We start from the raw sequence: 24,627 nt of genomic DNA, 5'->3' as shown, positions 1-24,627 counted from the left end.
CCGCGTGAGGCGCCGGCAGAGGCTGCTGCTGGGGTTGCTGCTGCTGCCCTTTGCCCGGCTCATAATGCTCTTGGCAGGAGGGGCGCGCAGAACCCGCGGCCACCTCCCTCGCCACTCCTCAAAGGAGCCATCGCGCCCGGGGCTGGCAACTCCAGGGCTGCACGGCGCCCCGACTTGTGGCCGTCGCCGGGTCCCCGAGCGGAGCGCACAGGAAGGATAATGTGAGATCCCCACGTGCGGGTCCCCGGACAAGCGGCCCCTCAGCCCCCGCCCCTATCTGTCACGGGAGCAGGAATCAGCCCGGCCGCGGCCAAGTACAAGCGGCCTCCCGGTTGCTGACAGCTCTGCTTGCAAGGCGTCCTTTAAAAAGGAAGAGGGAGGGGGAGACAGCGAGGGTTAAGAAAGAGTCCGCCCTCCCGGGTCGTGCCGCAAGAGCTAATCACAGCGGGCGCGGCGCGGACTGCGGGGCCTTTGCGCTCTCGGGGTCGCGCGCCATCCTCCGCCTTTCCGCGGCCACCCCCGCCCACCCCGCTCCCCCAGGACTCGACTCTAAACCTGAGGGGATTAGGCCCTCCCCCGCACACACCCTACCCCGCGCACAGCCAGAAAACTCTGCAGCATGAGGGAGAGGGCTGCCGGGTTTCTGCATCTATCTACTCGGGTTTTGCTTTTTATGGATGTAATAAAAAACGAGCGCGGTGACTGAGGCTTGTCGAATCTTCTGTCGCCTGTTGCACAGATCCGGACTCATTCCCGGGGCACCAGTTCTAAGAGTTCAGGACGGATAACATGATTTTTAGGGGCCGCCAATGTTTGCACTGAGTTTTCCATCTACGTTTCCACTTTTCTAGGAAGGGGGGGCCCATTTTTACAAATACACCCACACCCGCACTCCCTGCATCCCCCTAACCTGCGCGCCGCCGGGCGAAGAATCGCGCGGTCACCTCCACCCAGCCGAGGGCAGCGCGTGAACGTCAGACAGCACGTCTTCTCCGTTCACGCCTGCAAAGGAAATAAAAGAACAAAATTAATGATAATTGAGCAGCTCTGAACTTCTGTTCGGGCAGAGAAACACATTTATTTAAATGATGTGTCCCCTGTGTGCTATTTTCAAGGGCACCGCTCCTTTAGCGGCGAAGGGTCTTATGAAACTGGTGTTATGTGAAACCTGGGCGAAACTCAAGAATTTATTTTTACTGCATCCTGAACTTCCTCTCATCGTTTATTGGTACCTGTGAATATGTTCCGCGTATCTTAACCTATTTGTCAAACCGCTGAATTCCCGTGTCACTGATTTAGATGTTGGCAAGTTGAGTGAAACAAAAGAGACAAAGTTTGCTCTGCACCAGCAACAGAAGTGTGCGGTCAGAAGCATTTACCACGCCCGCAGCTTCCCGATGGTCCGAAGCGGTCCAGAGAAGCTTTTTTTCTTTGAACTCTGAATAAAACGGTTTCTTTTTAAAAATCTAAGTTCAAATATACTCCAAGTAAAGAACTACTTCTGATTTCTGATTTTAAATATTAAGATTAGTATTTAGTTATGAGAATGTAAAAATAATGTCCAACATTTCAGATGTTAAGTAGGACTGTGTAAATATTTAGCTTTATTGCTCTCTTAAAATAGATATTTCTTGGGACAATAATAAGCTATTAAGTAAAACCAAATTAAGTTTTTAAGGCTTTTATCCACAAACAAACAATGGGACAGTTTTTCTTGACTTAAAGAACTTAAATGGGGAATGTGTAAAATTGTTTTTGCAGAAATTTTTTAGGTACTGTGTTTGTATTTATCAAAAAAGATGTTCTTACCAGACTTTAAGTTTTGTTTTTTTTAAGTTGTTTTTCAGGAGTGTTGTTTGGATTGTATATATCCTGAGCAATTAAGGGGAAAAGTCATTTAGAACCACCACAAAATTAAGATATAGTGACCGTAATAAGATGATAAAACTACAAAGACATGTTTACTCCTAATAACTTTCCCAGAACCACACCTCTTGATATTATTTTTGTTAAATTTAGAGGAATTCCATTACATCACAACTGCATAAAGTTCTGCAGCAGTAACAGCAACCTCCGCTAGTCCCCCAAGGGTCAAGTTTCTCTCATTATCCAGCTGTTCTTTGATAGCATTAATATTTTAAGGAGTGATTTGTTGGTGCTTACCTCCCATTAATTACATTCTCCATGCCACAGTGGGATTCTTTTCCTTAGGACACCAGCTATAATTAATTCCCTCATTCAAAGCCCCTGTCTCTTTGACTTATTTAGAGGGCATTTTACTCAAATTTAGTTGGATGATATTTGCTAATAGAAAATAACCAAACCTCCAAATTACTTGATACTCCATGGATCTGATGTATGTGAACATTAAAACAACTGTGCTTTCATATCTAGATCCTGATCCAAAGTGCCTTTAAACCATTACAACAGTCAGCTCGGGGGTGGGGGGGGGGTGGGGGGGGTGGGGGGGGATGTATTTGGTTCCTTGTCGTAGAAGTTCTCAAATTTTACATTGACAAATTTTAACTGCAAAAGTAATGTTCTCAGAATGCTCTTGGCAAACAGTAAGAGAACATACACTTCTTTTTAGGTTTATAAACATTCCAAGTTTCTGTTATTTTGTTACTATTTTAATAGTCAAGGAAGATTAAAAAGTTGTCACAGGCCCCCCTCAAAGACTCTAAGAGGAGGACATGGGGATGGAAAATAAAATCTATACCATCTGGGGTATTATGTAGAGGTTTTAGAAATTCTATATTTTTCCTTATCTCAGTAACACAAATTCCATATTTTGGTGAGGAACACAATCATAAGACATCATTTCCTCAGCCAACATTCTCTTGTGGCCCTGCCTCCAGGAAATTCTATAGGAAATGAGTTAAATGATATGATGTCTGGGATTTGCTTTAATAAACACCAGCAAGAAAGAAAAAAGAAAGGAACGAAAGAGAGACAGAGAGAGAGAGGGAGGAGAGGGAGAGATAGAGAGAGAAGGAGAAAGGAGAGAGGGAAGGAGGGAAGAAGGAAGATAAAACACAAAAGGTAGGGAGAAATGGAGATATGAAGATGGGATGGATGAAACTGAAACACAATTGGCAATATGTTGGTAATTGTAGCTGGATGAAGGGTACTTGTAAAATCAAAATGCTATTCTCTCCATTTTTAGTATGAATAAAAATTACAAAGTAAATTTTTTTAACTGATAGGAGTCTGTAGCAGCATGAAACTAGCCCTGGACCATATTTTTAAACCTCATCCTGTTCTCTGTTTCGTATTCTTTGGAGCAGAATGAAAGATTTGAGAAAAGCAAAAGCAGAAAAGTGAAGGAAAACAGGACAAAATGGACGCATCAGAAAGGGTTGGGAACTAAAATGCACTAAGGAAAGGGGGAGAAAAGGCCAAAGGAATGCAGAAATGAAAAAATAAATACATCGAAAAGGACAATTAACATTGGCCATGGAAGTCCCCTGCAGCTGATTTGCATTGCATCCAGAAATAAAATAGAAAACAAACAGTTTCTCAGCCCCCCCTCAAGTTCCTTCCTGGTGAGACGGGTTATCACTACCCTTCCTACTATTACGTTGCCCATAACTTGATGGAATTCTCTTCTTGGCTCACTCACTATACAGCTGTTACTCCAGGACCCTGTCACTCTGAGTTACTCGAAAGGTATTTTTTCTCGAATTTGCTTTGGCTCATATTCACCACTAGAGAACAGCAAGGTGCCCAGAAGGATACTCCCAGACCCCGCCAGCCCAGCCCCACGCCCGCCCCCTCCCCCTGCCCTGTGCTTAGCCAGCCTTAGACTCTTCATTTATAAAGAGGGGATTAGACCTAGAGCCCTTAGAGCAGTGTTTCTCAAACGGTAATGTGCATACGAATCTCCTTGGGACCTTGTTAAAATGCAGATTTTGATTCCCAGGGTCTGTGGAGGGGCCTGAGATTCGGCATTTCCAACAAGCTCCCGGGTGATGACAAAGGCTGCTGGTCTGAGGACCATCCTCTGTGCCCCTCTGGGTCTCCTCTCTCCTTGTCCCCACCCACGGGGGAAGGAATGAATAGAGCCAAGGGATGGTCTCCCGCAAAGCCCATTTCCTCCCTTTTCAGATGAGTCTGGGCCCTGGGATCCCAGCATTCGCGCTCAAACAGACCCAAGCTTGCTTCTAGGGTTCGCAGAAGCCTCTCCTGGTTGTAAATGGTTCTAGGAAGAGGTGGTTAAAACCTTGTAAATGCAGGCTAGGGTGTCCAAACACGTACATGAGAGGCCCCTGCAGTGCAAGATGGAGTTAGGGATGGGAAGAAGGAGAGGGCAGGGCAGACTCAGGCTGGCAGCCTCCATGTCTATTCTTGCCCTGGCTTGCTCATGTGAGAGTGGGCTTCTTGCCAAGCACATCACGGGGACTCAGTACGTAGTCATAGAGGGAATAAGTGAATGATTGAATAAATGACAAAATGAATGTTTTCCCTTAGTAATTCCATAGCATTTATCACATCTCATTGTAATTTTGTGATGGGGCATCTGTCTTCCCCATTCGATTGACCTCCTTTTTCATTATTGTATCCTGGGACCTAGCAAAGCACCTGATACACAGTGGGTGCTCAGTAAAGGCTGAGTAAATCACTGACTGTAAACAACAGACGGCTGGTTGAGAACTTGTGACAACTGAGTGACATCCATCTCACTACTATACAGAGCTGCAGCAAGTGAGTATCTGGGAGCTGTACCAGTGCAGAGCAGGGTAAATTTCTGGGACACGGGTTTTTTGCAGAGTCAACTCCTGGTGATTTAATTGTAAATGTAGCTCATCAAGAACTGTTCAGTGTGTCAGCACTGCTAGAATAGAGCAGTCACCAGCTGATCCCCCATGGAGACGGTGGTGACACATGCAAAAGAATAGAGCTATAATAAGGAGAAAATCAGCCAGCACAGTAAAAAAATATTCTAGTTTTGAGTCAGACAAGTCTGGGTTTGAGTGTGCCTCCTAATCACGGGACCTTGAGCAAGGTCATTTCAGCTTACTGAACCTAGCTTCTGTGTCTCTAAAATAAGAGGAGTGGGAGGGACTAACTCCTGCCTTGAAGGATTGTTGTAAGCATTTGAAATAAAACATGTAGCAGGTCTGGCACAGAGTAGGGGCTTCAGAACCAGTAGGCATTACCCACCACCAGCTGGTTTGAATCTATAGTCAAATAATCATGGCAAGTTTCCTGCTAACTAGAATAGGCCTCTGCCCTGATTAATTTGAATGGATTATTTACAGTTCTCCATCATTCATTCCCTTATTCATTCAATGTGCCCATTCATAACCACTGGCAATTGAATATTGATTATTCATTTTTAGAGTTGTTCTCCTGAGACATGCCCCAAAGCTAGGAGCAGAGGGGGATAAGGGTGGGTTTCAGATGATCACAGTGTAGAGACAGGCCCTGCTGTACAGACTTTATTTCAGCTGAATTTCTACAGCGTGTAGCCCCAAGCACAGGTGGGCATTTAATAAGTATCCGATTAGTCTGTGATTCCATATTATGTCAGTAGAGATGTAATTTATTAACCTGGGCTCCTGGCATCCTTCCAGTGCATGTATAATAGAATGACATTTTTCATGCAGAAATATAAATTAAATTAATTGGCATCCGTATTTAATTGAAACTTCCTTGACAGTAGATGGATTCTCCCCCAACGCCACCCCTTTCTCAGCAAGGGGCATTTCCTTCTGAGTGCTTGCAGACTGAAGAGAGGCCAGGCCCAATTCCTGGGGCTCCCCAGGGAGCTGGCTTTCAGCAGGGTTTAGAGCAGCTTGGAAAGTGAACTGACCCTGGAAAAATGGTAAGTTGCTGCTCGGTGGCCACGTGTTCTTTGGGTGGGGGAAAGGTTTTAAGAGGAGAAAGAAACACAGAGCGTTCTTGTCTTATTTCTGTCTTCTTACTCCCCTTCTCACTTCTACTAGCCTTACAGAATGTTTTGAAAAATTTTAAGTCACCCTTAAAGTTTGTAAATCATATGAAATTCTTTTGAAAGCTACTATATAATTGCTGTCAAAGGTATCTTTTAATTTTTATGCTTTCAAATAGCCTGTATTTGGTTAGCTCTGTTGGTAACACAAGGGGCCCCAATGAGGCAAAGGTCCTAACTTTCACCCCTGTGGGTCAACTAAGTTTCCTCTGTCTCAGGAATACAGAATGCACACTTGACCTTGGCTTACAAACACCTGCTGTGAGTTATTTGAGAGCATTAGCCAGAGAACTTGGATGCAATAGACACAATCAAATATACAATGGGGAAAACAACTCAGTGTTATCGTTCCTACAGCAAATGGGTCAACAATGTTATCTTCCTAAATATCAGCATTTCATATCTGGCACTCATACGCCCTCCATCCTATCCTCAGAACTGTGTTTTGGAATTCTTTCTGCTCTATCTGCTCCACCATCTAATTTTATCCAACAATTCATTTTGTACAATCACCCCACTTTCTATTTCTTGAACATACTTTTTGTAATCAAGGACAAGAAGAAAACTCGTCCTTGGCATCTTTTTTTGGCTTCTCCACTTAAATTGAGCTTGAAGTAGAGACCACATTTGTAGCTGTCTGCATGGCTATTTCAATTTAGTATATAAAAAACTAGGATTTGGTAATTCTTTAGTTTACGTGCCATTCTGCCTTTTCCATCTAGAACTTAGCTATTTAGCAACCTCAGCTCTCTTGAAGACAGGGGAAATTCAAGAAACGATATTCACTGCTCACACACCTCTACCGTGTCTTCCTAAAAAGGCATAAAAAGTCACAAAGTCTGGTACCAAATTTGGTTTATTGATAAAAGAGTGATTTACACCCTCAAACAGGTCCTATCTTTTATCTATTCTACCTATCTCCCTTGATTTTTCTCTTGGCCTGAGCAGAATTCCTCCCGCCATTCTAATAATAGTACCCCACTTCCCCCCATTCCATGTGGGCCTGGAAGGACTGTCAATCACGGTGCTCCACTCTTGGCCAAGGGCTGGGCATGAGATCTTAGTGAAGCAATCAGAATTCCTTATCTCCTTGGACTTTGTGATTGGTTCAGGGGTGTGTGCATGACTCAAGCATGGCCAATCAGAGTTTTTTCCATGAGATTTTATATGTGGACAGTGAAGGGGAGGAAGGCTAACCTTCCTTTTAGATTTGCACTATGGAGGTGTTTGCTTGTGGCAGTCGAAGACATGATCCCTGCCTTGTAGAGCAGGCCTAACTGAGAAAAAGGCCAATTCAAAGAGTCAAGAGAAGCAGCAAAAGGGAGAGACCTAAAATGTTTGAGTCCCTGGATCCAGCTGTTCTTGAAGCTTGTACTATCCTTGTCTTCCCTGTTACATAAGAAAATACGCTCACTTTTGGCTTAAGCCAGTTTGGGTTGGGTTTTGATCACATGTAACTGAAAGCCTCTTGACTACTTCAGTAAATATTGTAGAGACAGCTTTAATAGATAACTGCTGCCTGACTTTGGGTGGGGGGCAGTAAAGCTATCGAAACAGAACCATATGAAAACACAGCATCTGGTGCTATGTTGTGAAGGGACAAATGTTTCATTCACCTCACTAGGCCTTTAGGATAGTATATTTCAAGCTATAGGTCACGACACGTTGGGTGGGTCACGAAATCAACTTAGTGGGACATGAATGGCATTTTTTAAAAGATAGAATAGTGGGGCCAGCCCGGTGGCGCAGGTGGTTGAGTGCGCACGTTCCGCTGCGGCGGCCCGGGGTTCGCCGGTTCGAATCCCGGGTGTGCACCGATGCACCGCTTGTTAGGCCATGCTGTGGCGGCATCCCATATAGAGTGGAGGAAGATGGGCATGGATATTAGCCCAGGGCCAGTCTTCCTCAGCAAAAAAGAGGAGGATTGGCATTGGATGTTAGCTCAGGGCTGGTCCTCCTCACAAAAAAAAAAAAAAAAAAGACTAGAATATAAAATAGAGAGTACATCGCACATGTAAAAGTAAGCTTGATTTCAAGACATTTGATGTCAGGTATATGTGTAAGTATATATGTTCTGGAGGGTGACATAAAATATCTTTTTTACTGAGGGGCATGGTCAAAACATTTGATAGTTACTGCTTAGAGCAAAACTGCATCACAACATTGAAGAGAGCAGAACAGTCCAAATATTTAGCACATTACTATTCCTATGTTCTAAGTAAAGGAAGCTGCCTGTTTTCCACAACTGATGCTTTAGTCCTGACCTTGCTAGGTATGCACGTGAGGGAAGGATGGGCGGGAGTCACCCATGGAATTAAAGTGGTTAATTAAAGGTGTATCTGGCTCTTCTAGCTTAAAGACTGCTTCCTATTCCTATCTGAATAAATAACTCAATTTGTTCAGTTAGTTGAAGTTCATCTCTTTATCAGAGCTGTTTTGCCTCCTGGTCCTCCCCCTGGGTGTAAGGAGTCGGGGAAAGAAGCATCTTATCTCGGCTGTGAGGGCTGGAGGGAGAGTCTGGAATGCAGATGCTGCTCTCCAGATTCTCAGTTACCTGTCACAGGGGCGCTGGTCTGACCTGGTTTCTGGAATGAGTCCACTGAAGAAGTCTGTGGTTGGCAAGCACGTGGCTTGTTCTCTAGGCTTAGAAAGGGCCCATGACCCTCTCTTCCCCGGCCCCACATTGGATCTCACTGGTGTTGTGGATATCTCGACCCTCCCTCCACCCCTGCCTCAGGTATAGCTTGTCTTGGGCAGCTGATCCCTGGTCCTTGGCTATGGGGTAAATCACTCTCAATGTGGCAACCCCGCCAGCACCATCAGCCATCTTCTGTGTTTCCCCATACAGCACGAGGGACCTTTTAGATCCCTCCACAATACACAGGAGCCAAGAGAGGTTCTGGGATGCTAACTCAATCTTTCTCTCTGCCTGTCCACTCCTCTCTGCCATTTTGACTGGCTTCCTCACATCAGAGCAAGGCCACACATCATGGCTGTCTCCCCTAAGAGTACGAAATGGAAAAGGAGAAAACCCCACTCTGCTTTTGACTTTACCCTGAGTTTTCTGACACCCTCCCACCTCCCTGCTCCCTCTGGGACTTTGGCTAGGAAAGGAATAACCGAAACACACTTTGCTCACCAATTGCTTCTTAAATGTGTACCCTTCTGTTAACCACACTCCACTGGGGCCGAGAGGGCATGCTTTCCCATTTTCCCGTAGATCAAGGACTTCCTTTACACCATTTACTGAGTTCTTTCTACCAATGACTTACCATAAGCCTGAAAACACACAGGCCTAGCTCTTCCTAAGTAAAGGAGAGCTTAAGGAATTTAGAAAATCCTCAAGATTCTCAAGGCCATTGTCTCTCTATGGACTTAAAAAAATTTTCCATTTTAGTCCTCTAAACTTGGGCATTGACCTTTTCCTTTCCTTTCTTTTCTGTTTTAACAAATTCTGAATACCCTGAGTAAATGAGTGCCCTTGGCTGGCTGGGGGAAGGTTACAAAAATTGAAGTATGTTGTTTAAATTATTGACATAATTTAATAAATATTATCCTTTTACAAGAATAATTTATGTTCATAATTATCATCACATGTGGTGGTCATCTTGAAATACACTTAGGTATTTTAAATACTTAGTGTCTCTACACATAAACACACACATACATTCCTGGTATTTCCACCATGAGATTTTGGGATAATTCCTCACCATTATTTATACGAGTGGGTGGGCTTTTATAAGCATGGAATTAGCCCTACTTCTCAGTCCAAAAAAGAAATTTCTAGTCAGAAGACAATGAAAATTTATTCTTCTAGATCAGTGGTCAGCAAACGTTTTCTGCAAAAAAGCCAGATAGTAAATATTTTAGGCTTTGCAGGCCATATGGTCTCTGTCGTAACTACTCAACTCTGATGTAGCACAAAGACAGCCATAGATGAACATAAATGACTGGACATGGCTGTGTTCCAATAAAACTTTATTTATGGACACTGGAATTTGAATTTCATGCAATTTTCACTCGTCACAAAATATTTTTCTTTTTATTTTTTCAACCCTTTAGAAACATAAAAACCATTCTCAATTGTGGGCTATATAAAACAGGCAGCAGGCTGGATTTGGTCCACAAGCCATAGTTTGCCAGACCCTGCCTTAGATCCCCCTTTTAAATTTAGATATTTTAATTTCTTCTCTCTTCCCATTATGATGCTAGTTAATGCAGCATTGGCAGCCACCAAGGCCAGTTTTAACTTACCAACTTTCAACCTGCTCCATATTTGTCAGCACTTACAGGAGAAATGGCTATCACACACCTACACCAAACAAATATGTAACCTGGACATTTTAAGTGACAACCTTCCAGATTTGCAAAATACAGTCAACTGACCCACAGAAACTCTGGATGCCTCCTCACCAGTCCCCTGAGTTCTCTTTCTGGTTGCACACTGGATGACAGAGGCCAGATCATGGAGGACTCTGCACAAATGGCAAGAGGAGAAGGTGGTGCAAGACCAGTTGGCTGAGATCTCCATCTTGCTGATCTGGATAGTATTCCTGCCAGAACAATGTGCTGTGACAGGTCATTGGAATTGTTTTGTGTTTTTGGCAAATCCATAGGAAGCAAAGTGAACCCAAGAGTGACATGGAGGGAATAATTCAAAAACCAAGATCTAAATCTGATTTCTCAACATCCTGGCCACAAAGGGATGCATCATGAGTCATTAAGAAAAACTTGTGTCATAAACATATACAATCTGTTTAAGAAAAAACTAAGTGTATTAGAAAATATTCCTATTGAAATAGTTGAAATGTTCACTGTTTTGTTATTTTAAATCAGCTATCTGGAACATTCAGTTATCCAGAACAATTCATTGCCAGCAGGTCTGGGATACCTCCTTGTTACTGTAAAATTGCCTTCTGGGAGATTTGTCACTGTCACTCGTAGTGTTGGATTTGCAAGGGTCATTTATGGCAGTACGTGTGAGGTTAGATACAACTAATTTCTATATAACACTATTTTTATTACCCAAAGAAAATTCTAACTAAATAAGCCAATGTGTGAAATATAATTTCTCACCAGAATTACACTGGCCATCAGCCTCCTGGCCATCATTCATTTTCACATTACATAATTTAAGTTAATTGAATGAAAATATTCTAACATCTTGATGGTATAGCTAGACCTCAGAGGTTTCATTATAAGGAGGAAAAATAAGTTATTCACACAAGAAACACTCTGTTTGGGAGAACTTCATATAAAATGGTGATAATTAGTGAACATTGGGGTTTTTGATTCATTAAAGTTGAGTTTGTGATCACTTTTTTATAATGAAACATGCACTTATTCAGTTAAGTTGTTCCTATAGGTTAAAAAAAAAAATCCCCTGAATATAAAAGTCACAAAATGACAGTTAATTTTGTATTATACTCTTTGGTTTGGAGAGTCTTTCTGAACAATTTTTAAATTCGTACTTTGTGTCAGGTACTATGGTAGGTGTTTGCCATGTGTTACCTTGTTTAATGGTCACATCAACCTTATGAGAAGACAGAATTTAAGTAACTTGCCCAATGCCCCCATGTTCTTATGACTCCAGAGTCTAAATCCATCCCCTGGGTGGTCCCCTCACTATGAGACTGCCACACAGTGAGAACAATAGGGAAAATACTATTAATCCATTGGTTGTTTTATTTATGTGATACAAAAATTCAAGTTGATTCATTTTTCTCAATAAATAGATTATCTTTTTTGTTTTTACTCAATTCACTGGACATTGTTTGAGAAGTAATATATTGAGTATCTTCTACTTGGGGAGCCCAGGCCCCCACGCAGTTCTTAAGTCACTTGGCAGATTTGTAGCAAGCTAAGGAATTAGGCTTCTCAAACAGCCCCTTCACACTGAACATTATGCACACCTTAGCCTGGCTGACAGTCTAAACGTGTTAGTGTTGGAGGAGTGTCATTCCATAATTTCATTTTTTAATTAAAAAGCTCAGATTTCAGGGATCACAGCTGAACTAAGCTTTCATCCTTGGATATTTCTTTCTGCAATTAAAGGCAATTTTTTTTCAGTAATAGATTGGTTACATAGTATATTAAAATAGACTTTGGAGATTTCTTCTTTCATTCACACTTGTGTAATGTTCAACCCTCACTAAATGTTCTGGGTTGAAAAATGATTGGCCTCTGGAGCAGAGTTATTACATAGGAGGAAGAATAAATAGCCAAGCAAAGGGATCTGATAACTTATATCTAGTCAGAAATCATTTTGCCCTGAAGGAGGGCGGAGAACAATTTGTGAAAAGGCCATGAGGTTGGTAATACAGGAGCAAGAGGTGCATGGGGCACCTGAGATGCCAGAGACAGAGATGGAGACCTGTGTACTGTGCTAAGGAGTTTTAATTTTATTCAGAATGTGAATGAAGTTTATCAGGGAAATGGCATGATGAGATTCACATTTTTAAAAGGCCACTCCAGGCACTAAGTCTAGTGACATTGTAGAGGATATAGTAGAAAGTGTAGAGTTGAAGAAACAAGAGACTGCCTGGAAGATTCTGAGTAATCCAAGAGAAATTACTCAGGCCAGACCTGGAAAAGCTGAGGGAGATATGTCTGAAAGTATATCTAGGATAACAGCCAGGTCTAACTTAGTGGCATTTCCCGAAAAAGCAAATACAAGTCCATGTCCTATATGGTGTGCTAAATACTCTGCAAAGTCCTCCACTATAAAACAAGTAGACCATGCAGGAAACATAATTTTCCATGCATTACTGGGATCTCAAGAGGAGGGAAAATTTTCAAGAGAAAAAAAAGAAAACTTTAGCAGTAACCACATGCAAAATTTGCCCTCAAGTCCTGTCTTGGTGAGCCCAAGCCTTGGGCTTGCTGCAAGGTGAGAGAGCTGAAGTGGAAACTCTCACATTAGGCTGGAAAAACTGGAAGGATGCTAAAGTTGTCACAAGTACTTTAGATCCCCTAGGACCTATAAGAAGCAAATGCATATCCTCTTGGAAAAAGTATCTTCAAATAAATAGGAACTCACAATCAAAGATAAGCAAACACATTAGGGGGAAAAAATGCAATAAGTGAGAGTCAGCAGACACAACAATATATAGATTTAGACTCTCTAAGACTTCAGAATTTGGAATTATCTGATACAGAATATTTTTAAAATGTGTATGTTAGGTTTAAAAAAAAGAAAGATGGAATAAAATAATAAGCAATCAGGAAGAGAAGAGCCTCTTAAAAATTACCAGGTAAACTTGAGAAATAACCAAATACAACTTTTTTAAAGTAAAAATTATCATACTATAAAAGACAATAGATGTGTTAAACAGTAGATTAGACACAGGTGAAGACAGAGAACTAGTAAACTGGAAAATGTGTTTTAAAACATTTTTCAGAATGCAGCACAAAGAGATATGAAATGATAATATGAACAAAGGATTAAGAGGTGTTAAAGATAGAACAAGAGGTTTTACATATACCTATTTTGAGTCCCAGAATGAAAAACTAGAAATAATGGCAAGGCAATATTTAAAGATATGAAGACTGAGAATTTTTCAGAAAGATGATGAAAGACATAAGTCCACGTATACAGAAGGCATAACGTGTACCAAGCAGAATAAATAAAAAGAAATCCACATCTACACATACAGTAATGGTGCTGCAGAACACCAAAGAAAAAGAAGAGCTTAAAGCAGGCAGTGAGAAAAGACAAATTACCTGCAAAGAAATGCAATTAGACTTACAGCCAACTTCTCAATAGCAATAATGGAAGCCAAAAGACGGTAAAATAAAATCTCTAAGATACTGAGAGAAATAACTATCAAAACTGTATAGCCAGCAAAACTATATTTCAGGGATAAGGAAAAAACAATATACCCCCAGAGAAAGAAAAATAGAGTGACTGAAATTTAAATGTTCTAATTTTATTTTTCAGGAGGGAGGCTAAGACATGAACTCAACCCCTATTTATTCATATTTGTTAAATATGAATAATATTATTTCAAATGTACTGACTAAAGAATAGAAACAGCATCCATACTTTCAATCCAGTAGGTGGAAAAAAATGAAATAAGAAACAGTAATATACACAACTCAACCAACTTTTAAAAGAAAAGGAGAAAAAATTAATGATAAAAACAAGTTCATATATGTCAATAATCACAATGAATGTAAATTTACTAAAACAACTGAAGATTTTTTTGACTGGAAGAAAAGACAAAACACTAATTATAGTCTCTTTACAAGAGATATACTTAAAATATAAGGACTTAGAAATGTTGAAAGTAAAAAGATTTTTTTTTAAAAGGCCAGGCAAATATTAAAATAATTTAGGGCATGACACATAACTATCTACTGGGGCTTTGGGGGCAAAAAAAAAAAAAAAAGGAGGAGGATTGGCAATAGATGTTAGCTCAGAGCCAGTCTTCCTCAGCAAAAAGAGGAGGGTTAGCATGGATGTTAGCTCAGGGCTGATCTTCCTCAAAAAAATAAATAATAAATAATAAATAAAATAAAATAATTTAAAAAGTTGGTAAAATTATATTAATATCAGACAAAATAAACTTAGAGACAAAGGTATTATTAGGGAATAGGAGGGTCACTATATGATGACAAATTCACCAGGGAGGTAGAATAATTCTAAACTCGTGTGCACTCAACAATAATGAAACCTTCATGTATGTAGAGAAAAATCAATAGAACCACAGAAGAATGTTGGCAAATAACATATTGGGAGATTTCAACACATCTATCTCAATTAATCATAAGTCAAGAATACAATAAATCTTTGCTAAATTTGAAAAATACACAATTAACCAGCTTGATTTATTAGGCAATTTTAGAACCCTGTCTTTAATAGTTAAAGAATACACGATCTTAAAAGAAAAAGAAAAGAAGACACAGTCTTCCCCAACACATAGAGAATCTTTCAAAACTTGACCACATACTAATTCATAAATCAAGTATCCAAATATTACTTATTTCAAAGACTTAGTATCATACAGATTGCAGTCTATGAAAAAATTTTTCATGAAATTCAATAAATGTTACTGGGACAACTGGTTATCTATATAGAAAAAAATACATTGGATTTTTACCTCACACCATGCATTTTAATCAAAGACACTGGGAAATAAATGGTTAAGCAGCAGGTGTGTAATTCATTTTCTCCAGTAGGGGAATGAGGAGCAAGGACTCCAGGAAACAAAGAACATTGTCTAATCTCCTTGTCAGCACACTAATGACAGACATCTTGGCAAATGAATTGATGGAATTTGTGAATAGAAAGGTCCCTATCTATGGAATGCTTTTAGCAGGATATATCTGGTTGTCTAAAACTGATCACGGTAAACAAATTTGAGATCTACAGATTGATGGATAGATGCATAGATGGAGAAATTTTATTTTATTTTCAAAATGACCTCCTTCTGTATAAGTGATGTGAATCTCACACATTGCTTAGAGACTTCATATATTAATCTGGACCCGGAGTGCATCCAATGCGGCAGGAAAGGCTCTGAAGAGCAATATTAATGGTCTCAGACCTCCCCCTGCTTTGCCTATGCCTCAAAATTACCTGCATCCTTTAAATTATTAGGAAAGCTTAACACTGGGTGAGACTTCTGATTCATGTAAGTCTGATTTGAGAATCTGATACTTTGTGTCATCTCAGATACTATAAAGAACGAAAAAAAAAAAAAAAAGACAAGACCCTGCTGCCTGGTAGAATTTATTTGAAATACAATTAACTCATGAAGGATTAATCTACAAAATATATAAAGTCCTGCAAATGAAAAAATGGACAAATTACATGAAGAAGCACTTCCCAGAAGAGTTAATGATGGGCCAAAAACATGAAAAGACGCTCACTGTTATAAGTAATTAGAAAAATTCAAATTAAAACCACAATGAAATACCCTTGCAAAATCACCATATTGCTTGGATGGCAAAGATATGAAGAAATGATAAAATTTATACACTGTTGGTGGGAATGTAAAATAACTTCAATAATAAATTGCCACTATTTTGAACAAACCCTAAAATGTACCCTATAACACAGAAATTCCACTCCTAGATATAAACACTAGAGAAACCCATGCACATTTTTGCCCCAAGAGACAAGAATGTTCATAACAGCACTATTTGCATAAACTATAGAATGGATAAATAATTTTAGGTATATTAACAAAATGCATTATACAAATAAATATATGAACTATAACATGGGTAAATCTTAAAATTACAAGATTAAGTAAAAAAATTGAAGACTATGTTTTATACTTGACCATTTTTATGTAGTTCAAAGGCAAACAAAATTTAATATTAAAATTTTAGGGATACATATATATTTGGTAATGCTACCTTAAAGAAATAATAAGACAGTTAAAGATAGTGGTTACCTATGTGTAGTAGATAGAACAATGGCCCCCCGAACATGTCCATGTCCTAATCCCCGAACCTGTGAATGTACCTTACGTGGCAAAAAAGACTTTGCAGATGCAATTGAATCAAGGATCTCGAGATGGGAAGATGATCCTGGATTATATGGGTAGGTCCACTGTAATCACAGGGGTCCTTGTAAGAGGGAGGCAAGATTGTCAGAGTCAGAGAGGAGATATGACCCTGGAAGCAGAGGTTAGAGAGAGAGAGAGAGAGAGGGCCAGAGAGAGAGAGACATGTTGAAGATGTTGCCCTGTTGGCTTTGAAGATGGAGGAAACAATGATCCAAGGAATGCAGGCAGCCTCTAAAAGCCAGAAAAGGCAAGGGAACAGCTTTTCCCCTGAAGCCCCCAGAGGCAATGCAGCCCTACTGACCCATTTTACACTTCTGATCTCCACAACTGTAAGATAATAAATTGATGTTGTTTTAAGTTGCTAAATTTGTGGTGATTTGTTATAGCAGCAATAGGAAATTAACATACTGTGAGAAGGAGGCAAAAGATTGGGAGAGTAAAGTCCTACACAGATGCAATAATATTGGTTAATGTACTCATTCCTAAGTTAAGTGAAGCCTTCATGAACATCTACTTTATAATTATGCTTCATAACCTATATGTCATATTCTTTTTTAAAAGTATCAAATATTATACTGAAAAACTTTCACATACACACACATGCACACACAAAAGAAGAATGCAGAAGGGCAGCAGGTTTGGGAAGAGAATAATGAGGTGTTTTCTTCTCCCACATATTGCTTCTGAGATACTGATGGAACATTCAAGAAGAGAGGTTCAGAAGGTGGAGGGAGGAGTCAGGAGCTCGGGAGAGGTCTGGAATCTTTATCCTCCAGGTAGTAATTGAGTCAATGAGTGAGTTACCAAGCCCTGGGGTGAGCCTCAATTAAAGAAGGATGGAAGAAACCCACACAGGCAGTTGAGGAGTGTGCTCAGGTGGACGAAAATACAGAGAGAATAATTGACATGTCATTTAGTAATTGATGTGCACACATTTTTAAATTCACAGCAGTGTTCTTCTCAAGAAACTCAGTGATAACACTCCTGGCAAGCTATTGGCCATATCAGATATACCAGAACCTGGGTGAATCTCACTGATCTTCCAGAGAGGCCTAGACTAGCCCTGCTTGGCTCCTGAAACCTTAGCCACCAGGCTCACAGAGGGAGAGAGCTAGGGGGTGCTGAGCATGGTGGGCATCTGCTGTCTTGCTCCACTACAGCAGGACCCAGTCAAATGGAAAGCGCCCACTTTCTTACCCTGACCAGTCGCCTTTATCTGCAGGGATGTGTCCACATCTTAAATAGAAACTTCTTGATGAGATCAAAAAAATAACTGTGGCAGTAGCCACTCTTCTGGAATTTTAGGTAAATGACTAATACTACAAGGTTGTGTGTGCTGCTGCTGTTGTCTGTCTTACGTGTGACCAGGACTCCCCATACAGAGGAGCTGCCAGGCTTGGCTTTTCATATCACTGCTGTCTTAGAACACATCCATTCACTTCTCAGCCCTGCAGGTGAAATAATGGGCATAGGAAATTATGTAAATTACAACCAATTCTAATAAATAAAAGTAATTGGGGGTCATAGTGGGAGCACTGTTTACATATGGCACTCGAATATTTTACACTTTGGATGTGCAGACCATATGGGGCTGGGAGTTTTTTTGTTTTGTTTTGTTTTAAAGTGTCCTGTGTGTTTAGTCCTTGTCACTTTCAGTCTGAACACCCGAGAATGCAAAATGTAACATCTGCTCTCCACAGCAACTTGCCAGTGCTCCAAACATATGCAAAACATCCTTGGTTTTACTGCCACTGAAGGATATTAATCTCTTAGGGCGAATGAATTACCAACTTGACTTCTTAGTGTTCATGAACATTTTAATAACGATAACCCATGGATATTTTCTCTTTCTCTTATCTACAAGTTAAGCTCATTTCCTTTTCTTTCAAGGTTGACCTAAGGAAACGGTCTTAGAGTAGAAACACAGACATTTGTAATAAATAAATACATATGAACATGCTTTAATAATTCAATTATAAAATTTGAAGTAGCAAAATATATTCCCAGGGATTCCATTCTTCCCCCTAACCAGCGCTTGAAATTAAAACTTGAATGTCATATTAACATTGTCTCTATATAAACTCATATAGGAAACAGCATGGTGCCATCTGTTGGTGAATTCTTGGGTATTGCTAGTTCCTTTAGTATTTCAGGATGTTGAGATCATCTTCACTCATTCATTCAATTATACTAAGCACTTATTATGTGCCAAAACCTATGCTAAGTATTATGGAAATTAAGATAAGACATGATAACCTATCAAGATTTAACACAAGTTTCGCACTTGTCTTCTATTCCAAAGTTCTAGAATTCCACACACTTCTGCAACACAGATAACGTCACAGTTTTATATTTTAGGGAACTGTGTATAGTCCATTGTGTTAGTCATTTTAGTAACCCTAAACACAGATTTGGTAGTCCTAGACCTCTTTGTCCACACTTATGTTGTGGACCAGAAGAACCACAGGTACTCATTTGAAATTCTTAGCATTCCTCAACTCTGGTTAAATAGAATTAGAATCATCCTGCTAACTAATAGATATTTGCAAGATGATTTATTTAGGTCAAAAGCTTATTAGAGAATAGAAAGCTAATAGCTACCATAAAAATACATTTTGCATTGAATAAAAAAATCCTTCCCTTGAGCCTGCATTCCGCCATGGCTCCATTATTCCGCTTCTCTGCAAGGCAAAATTTCTTGAATTGATTTTTTAATAATCTACTCCAATCAGCCTTTTGTGCCCCCCCTACACACACACACACACACACACACACACACACACTCTGAAACCATCAAGTTCACTAACAATCTCCATGTTGCTAAATCCAATGGCCAATTCTCAGTCTACATTGTACCAAACCTCTCAGCATCCTCCAACACAGTCGCTTACTCCCTCTTTCTTAACACCTTATTTTCACTTGGTTTCCAGAACACCTTACTCTCCTGGTTGGTCTCCCTCTGAGGCTGCTTCTTTTGAGGCTTCTTCACAGAATTATTCCTCTCTCCAAAACCTCTAAACTGTAGAGTAGCCCAAGGGTTCAATCTGCAGACATTTCTTTTTTACTACATTCTTTTCAGTCTAGTTAAGTGCTATCCAAGAGAAACGTAATGCAAGCCATATATATAATTTTTAGCCTTCTAGTAGCCACATTTTTAAAAGCAGAAGAAACAGGTAAAATTAATTTTCATGACATATTTATTATGTCAACATATCCAAAGTATTATCATTTCACCATGTAATCAATATTAAAACTATTAATAAGTTATTTTACATTTTCTGTACCAAGTCTTTGAAATATGGCAGGTATTTTACACTTATAGTACATCTTAATTCAGATGCACATTTTCATAGGAAATGCCTGGTCTCCATTTCATAAGAAATGCCCGATTTTATAACATTTACAGTTGAAAACTATACCTAAGCTTTTCCAAATATACTTAAAAGTTTTCCAATACCCGAATCAAGTGTCAGTTTTTACATTTAAATTTAAGTTAATTAACATTAAATAAAATTCAGCTCCTTAGTCCTGCTAGGTATATTTCAAGTGCTCAGTGCCCATGTATGGTTCCTAGCAGCTACCATCTTGGAAAGCACAGATCCAGATGATTATGTTTATTTCATGGATTTAAATCATTTCTCTATGCCCCAAATTAGATCTGCAGCATGAAACTCTCCCCTGACTGATATAGCCAAATGCTTATTCAACATTTTACTTAGATATCTACAGGCAAACCAAATTTAATATTTGATTTTGTTTTGGCATCCCTCCCCACTTGTACCTACACCTGAGGGGTGAAAAACTTGAAGTTTTGATCTCTCTCTTTCTCTCACATGACCACAACCAATCCATCATATCTACTTTTAAAATTATATTCAGAATCTGACCATTTTTCACTCCTTCCATCACCCCCCAGTCGAGCCACCATCATCTCTCCTACACTGCTGCAGGGGCTCCTAACAGTCTCCCAGCTTCTACTACCCTGGTCCTCCTACAGTCTATCCTCCACAGGGCACTACAATGAATGTATAAGATTGAAAATCAAAGCATATCTCTTCCTGACTCAAAATCCATCACGGTCTTCCTGTCCCGCTTTTAACAACATGTTCCGGTCCTGCGTAATCTGGCTCCTGTCTTCATCGCCAGCCTCCTCTCTCTTCAGTCTGCTCCTAGCCCATTCCTTACTAGTCACACCGGCTTGCTTGCTCACATCAAGCTCATGAGGTTCCCACAGCCTGCACCTCTTCCTCAGATGTTTGTGTGGCTTGCTCCTTCATTCCAGGCTCTGCTCACATGTCACCCAACCATCTTATCCAAGTAGCCACCCTCCTCTGATCCCACCCCAACCCACTCAGTCTTCTTGCTGCCACTTCATTGCTCCTCCTAAGAGCCATCACCACCTGAGAGTCTAGCCTGTGTTTGTTCGGTTATTGTCTGGTTTTCCCTCTAGGGAATAAGCTCCATGAGGGCAGAACTTGAAATGTTTCTTTGGTTCCTCTGGAGACTACCAGTTTCCAGTTCCACATGTAAGAGGCTTGGAAGTCACCACTCTGTTGTAACAACAGGTAAAAAGTGGAACAGACTGAAAAATCAACAACTCTCTGTGGATCCATAGAGAGGGGAGGACACAGAGCAAAACGTTGCTCCCAGGGAGAATACAGGTAGTCCTGGCTAACGGAGCAGAGGCCCGTGAGGGGAAACCAGCATAGGAACCATGCCGGGGAGGAAACCGGAGCTGTAGTTGATGGATTGCCGCAGGCCCAGTGCAGACGAGTCTGAGAGTTAAAAACTCCGGGGTACCCAGTCATAGAGGGACCCCCACAGTATTGTGAGACTCACGTCCAGGAACTCAACCACATTCCCACAATAAATATCAGAGAAAAATCTGCTCAGACTTCCGGTAGGCGGAGGAGAAAAGGAACTATTTTGAAATAGGCCAGAGCACTCTGTCCTTCTTAACAAGGCCTGCCCTCAGGGGAAACTAGTTAACCAGACACTAACCTGCTGGGGTTTTATCAGAGCCTAACTGACCTGGGGAAGGGAAATACCCAACTCCAGCAGGGTTGGCAACTAGAAACTAGAACCTAGAAACACTCTAAAAGTGCACAGTTCAGGGGCATAGGCTCACTAAACATCCGACTATGTGTCGCCTCCCCTCCCCCCACCCCTCACCACCACATTACAGGTATACCTCACTTTATTGCTCTTCGCTGTATTGTGCTTTGTAGATAATGTGTTTTTCACAAATTGAAGGTTTGTGGCAACCCTCCATTGAACAAGTCTATGGGCGCCATTTATCCAACAGCATCTGCTCACTTCATGTCTCTGTGTCACATTTTGGTAATTCTTGCAATATTTCAAACCTCTTCGTTATTATTATTGTTATGGTGATCTGTGATATCTTTGCTGTTACTGCTGTAATTGTCTTGGGGCACCACAAACTGTGCCCACGAAAGACGGCAAACTTAATAAGTGTTGTGTGTGTTCTGACTGCTCCACTGACTGGCCTCTTCCCCATCTCTCTCCCTCTCCTCAGGTCTCTCTATTCTCTGAGACACAACAATATTGAAATTAGGCCAATTAATAACCTTACAATGGCCTCTAAGTGTTCAAGTGAAAGGAAGAGTTGCACGTCTCTGACTTTAAATGAAAAGCTAGAAATGATTAAGCGTAGTGAGGAAGGCATGTCAAAAGCCAAGATAGGCCAAAATCTAGGCCTCTTGGGTCAAACAGTTAGCCAAGTTGTGAATGCAAAAGAAAAGTTCTTAAAGGAATTAAAAGTGCTACTCCAGTGAACACATGAATGATAAGAAAGTGAAACAGCCTTATTGCTGATATGGAGAAAGTTTTAGTGATCTGGATAGAAGATCAAACCAGCCACAGCATTCCTTTAAGCCAAAGCCTAATCCAGAGCAAGGCCCTAACTCTCTTCAATTCTGTGAAGGCTGAGAGAGGTGAGGAAGCTGCAGAAGAAAAGTTTGAAGTTAACAAAGGTTGGCTCATGAGGATTAAGGAAAGAAGCTGTCTCTACAACATCAAAGTTCAAGGTGAAGCGGCAAGTGCTGATGTAGAAGCTGTAGCAGATTATCTAGAAGATCTAGCTAAGCTAATTAATGAGAATGGCTATGCTAAACCACAGATTTTTCAATTTAGATGGAACAGCCTTGTATTTGAAGATGATGTCATCTAGGACTTTCAGAGCTAGAGAGAAGTCAAAGCCTGGCTTCAAAGCTTCAACGGACAGGCTGACTCTCTTGTTAGGGGCTAATGCAGGTGGTGACTTTGAGTTGAAGCCAATGCTCATTTACCATTCCAAAAATCCTAGGGCCCTTAAGAGTTATGCTAAAACTACTCTACCTGTGCTCTATAAATAGTACCACAAAGCCCAGATGACAGCACATCTGTTTACAACATGGTTTACTGAATATTTTGAGCCCACTATTGAGACCTACTACTCAGAAGAAAGATTCCTTTCAAAATATTACTACTGATTGACAATGCACCTGGTCACCCAAGAACCCTGATGGAGATGCACAATGAGATTAATGTTGTTTTTATGCCTATTAACACAACATCCATTCTGCAGCCCATGGATCAAGGAGTAATTTTGATTTTCAAGTCTTATTATTTAAGAAGTACATTTTGTAAGGCTACAGCTGCCATAATAGTGAGTCCTCTGATGGATCTAGGCAAAGTAAATTGAAAACCTTCTGGAAAGGATTCACCATTCTAGATACCATTAAGAACATTCGTGATTCATGGGAAGAGGTCAAAATATCAACATTAATGGGAGTTTGGAAGAAGTTGATTCCAACCTTCATGAATGAATTTGAGGGACTCAAAGTTTTACTGGCGGAAGTAACTTAAATGTGGTGGAAACTGTGAGAGAACTAGAATTAAAAGTGGAGCCCGAAGATGTGACTGAATTGCAGCAATCTCATGATAAAACTTGATATTACATACACTTGATTGATAAAGCAGGGGCAGGGTTTGAGAAGATTGACTCCAAGTTTGAAAGAAGTTCTACTGTAGGTAAAATGCTATGAAACAGCATCACGTGCTACAGAGGAATCATTCGTGAAAGGGAGAGTCAATCGATGTGGCAAACTGCATTGTTGTCTTATTCTAAGAAATTGCCACAGCCACCCCAAACTTCAGCAACCACCACCCTGATCAGTCAGCAGCCATCTACATCAAGGCAAGACCCTCCACCAGCAAAAAGATTATGACTCACTGAAGGCTCAGATGATGGTTAGCATTCTCTAGCAATAAAGTTTTTGGGGTTTTTTTTTTTTTTTATGCTGAGGAAGATTTGCCCTGGCTAACATCCACTGCCAGTCTCCCTCTTTTTGTACGTGAGCCACTGCCACAGCATGGCCACTGACAGACAGGTAGTGTAGGTCCACACCCGGGAACCAAACCCAGGCCGCCAAAGCGGAGCGCACCGAACTTAACCACTAGGCCACTGGGGTTGGCCCGAAAGTATTTTTTAATTAAGGTATATACATTGTTTTTTAAGACATAATGCTATTGCACACTAAATAGACCACAAAATAGTGTAAACATAACTTTGATAGGCACTGGGAAACCAAAAACTTCATGTAATTTGCTTTATTATGATATTCGCTTTATTGCATTGGTCTTGAAACGAACCCGCAATATGCCCGTACTAAAAGCCTAGTTATAGCAGTTCTTTTTACCCAATACATCATATCCAGCTATCAAGAAAAAATTACAAGGCATACCAAAAGGCAACAAACACAGTTTGAAGAGACAGAGCAAGGATCAGAACCAGACATAGCAGGGATATTGGAATTATGACTGGGAATTTAAAACAACTATGATTAATATGCTAAGGGCTCTAATGGATAAAGTAGACTGCATGCAAGAACAGATGGGCAATGTAAGCAGAGAGATGGAAATCCTAAGAAAGAACCAAAAAGAGATGCTAGAATCTTTTGTTCATCTGTTTATTTGATGTGGTCTCTCCAGACAGAGAACTATGCCATCACTGAAGGAATAATTATTCATAAACAACATTTAAACAACACATATAGTAATAACATGAATAACATTTTAAAAATATGATTCCTATTTTGAAGCTTTTCATCAGCATTTAAATAATATTTGGCCTGACCATCCATTTTCCTGGTTTGG

The sequence above is a fragment of the Ceratotherium simum genome, chromosome 8 (genome assembly GCF_057802395.1).
Source record: "Ceratotherium simum simum isolate JZ-2026a chromosome 8, ASM5780239v1, whole genome shotgun sequence".
Lineage (NCBI taxonomy): Eukaryota > Metazoa > Chordata > Mammalia > Perissodactyla > Rhinocerotidae > Ceratotherium > Ceratotherium simum.
Note: the sequence above shows the minus strand (reverse complement) of the source record.